The sequence below is a fragment of the Pteropus vampyrus genome, unplaced genomic scaffold (genome assembly GCF_000151845.1).
Source record: "Pteropus vampyrus isolate Shadow unplaced genomic scaffold, Pvam_2.0 Scaffold85, whole genome shotgun sequence".
Lineage (NCBI taxonomy): Eukaryota > Metazoa > Chordata > Mammalia > Chiroptera > Pteropodidae > Pteropus > Pteropus vampyrus.
The window spans coordinates 6,427,628-6,430,303 of NW_011888866.1; the positions used below are offsets into that span (position 1 = coordinate 6,427,628).

General features: G+C 39.7%; 1 protein-coding gene across 1 annotated transcript in view; it reads right to left on the reverse strand.

Annotated features, from left to right (window-relative positions):
• The window catches only part of LOC105294326 (myocardial zonula adherens protein-like), a 111,278-nt gene that overhangs the window by 3,020 nt on the left and 105,582 nt on the right, over nucleotides 1–2,676 (reverse strand). The window lies entirely within an intron of this gene.

A 2,676-nucleotide genomic window follows, 5' to 3' on the forward strand; every position in this document is an offset into this window, starting at 1 on the left:
TGTCAAAAATCACTAATGCTATGTTGATTCTCCAACTGACAGAACCATCTTCCCTAGATAAATCATAGCTTCTAGGCTTAAGAGTAACATTTCAATGCCACAATGAAAATCAAGAAATTGATACTGAAAGGCTGGCCATCTTTCTCCAAATAAAGTGCCATAGAAATCACTATGTCCAAGTAAATTTCAGACACTGGCAATGTATGTTTACATATACCCAAGGACATTAGCACTGAGTGATAGCAGGTGGCAATGCTCGTTCCTAATTTGCCTCTTCACTTTTCATATGCTTCCTGTCACACCACTTGAATTTATTTATGTCCTTCCCCATGGGCTGTGAATATTAGGGGTGGGGATTGGGGGCAGGGGGGTAAGACTGAAGTGGGAGTGACTACTACTACTCTGCCATGAAAGCCAACTGCCAACTGAAGGGTGTAATTCAACCTAAAAATGTCTTAGGAAGGGCATTTAAGTTCATATAGACAATTTAAAAAACAATTCTTCAATGCTGTAGTCATTAAGTAGGCAATCATTTTAATGCACTGAGAGAAAGAAAAATGGCTTTAAAAAGGAGTGCCTTAAAATGCCAATCTACACCAACTGAGCTTTAATGAAAAGCTGTGGCAGAATAACAGCCTGGTTTTATATTAACTGGTATATAGTACCTGATTAAAATCTAGCTAAGCAGTATGAGGACATTAGATTGCTGTTTTCCTAGAGGCTCAAATTATTACTATCAGACTCTTTCTTTTCTCACTACAGTTCTCACACTTATTTTCTCCCATCTTGTTATTCTGTACACAAATTCTCGCTATACGTGTTTAAAGTTCTATGCAGAACACACAGATATTTGAAGAAAGTGCTATACAAACTGAAGTCTCTAAAAGTACTCCTACAATATACTAAAATATCAGACAACACACAACATACTGCAAACCATAACACAATATGGTTAAACACAATAGGGATTCTTCTACTTTCACAAGGGCCTGCAGATTAAGCTTTTAAGCTTAGTGTCTAAATATGTGTTGGCAATACAACACTGTTCCCACACCCCTTTTATGCTCTCTCCTGTATTGCAAGAAGCTGGAAACCACATTTCTTTGATTTTCTTTGTAGGATTCTTGGTTAGATTCCACCAGAGTAGCTCTCACATGGGTTTTACAAGGTAGAAGACAGAAGCGATACTACTGCTATACTAACAGCATGGGCTTTAAGAGATGTGAAATTTTACAGTAGTCTTCTCACATTTCTTGGCAAATACGTTTGACATTACAGGCAGCTATGATCATCTCCAGCTGTTTCCCGCAGCTCTAGCAGGAAAGAAGCCTCCGAAAACTAAAGGCACACGTCTGAGAGCTAATGGCATGAACCAACCATTTCTCTAGCACCTAATCCCTTCTGTTAAATCCAGTCCTGCTTGAACTACCTGGAGTGAATTCTGACTTATGTAAGCACCAATCAATATACAGATAAGAAACAATTAACACTCTTAAATACCTCATAACTCTGTTTCTGCTGTTTCTGAAGTGCCAAAGAGTCTTCTATGGAGAGCAGCTGTGTGGGCAGATGGTGAAGTGGTAGAAGCCGAGCTGCCGTGATGTCATCAAGATGCTTCTTATCCCTGCGCCGCCTTTCCTCTGAGGAAACAGGAGTCACTCTCCTTTGTGGATGACTAGATAGATCATTTTGTTCTGCAGGTAACCTGAAGGAGGGAACACTTGTGTAACACCATCAGACTATTTTCTTTTCATAGACATACAACATTCACACACATAACTGGCCTTTAATCTTAACAGTTAATTAATTCTTCTTCAAAGGTCACAGTCAGCAGTTTGCCAATATTTACATAGGTAGGTAAAATATTTCCCTTTTTTAACATATTTACTTCAAAAAAAGTATTTAAATTGGCACCTTTTGGGAGAGTAATTAGACAACTAATTTACTGCTCTAACAGATAACAAGGTATAGGGAGATAGGCTTTCTGCCTTTTCCTTCTGTCTTTAAACCTTACACTTGAACCAAAGCTATCTTTTCATTTTTTTATTCAAAAAAAAACGTTTGCTTAGGGGCTTACTGTCCAATGGAGGTAAATAAACTTGTCAACAGTTTCAGTACAATATAATACCACAGGTATTATGATACACAAGAACTATCCATATATGGTACACAGGAACATAAAGGAAATGGCCAGTTCTGATGACAGGCAGGGAAAAGCTTCAAAAGAGTGAAATCTGAGGAGTCTTGGAAAAAGTGCTCACCATGTAAATGAGGGGAGAGGGGCTTCCCAGCAGAGACTGAGGGGCACATGGCTGCAGCACACAGGAAGTACAGGAGGCAGAGAGTACACACAAGGAAGCAAAATAAGCCCGGGAAACAGGCTGGGTCCAGACCACAATGCAGAGTTCCATTCTATGCAACAGGTTCACATTTGCATTTTACAGATTTCACTCTGGTAGCAGTGGAGGAGACAGACTGGTAGTGTTAAGATTAGAGGCCAGAACATACCACAGTTATAGCCCAATAGAGGTATGGCAGCCTTCCCTTAAGAGAGAGGATGAAGATAAGAATGATTAGAGATAAAGGTCAAGGAAATACATTATGTAGGTCACGTCTTCATGGCTAGCAGATATGGAGGTGAAGAAAAGACACCTTGAGGGGGGAGGTGGGACAAGG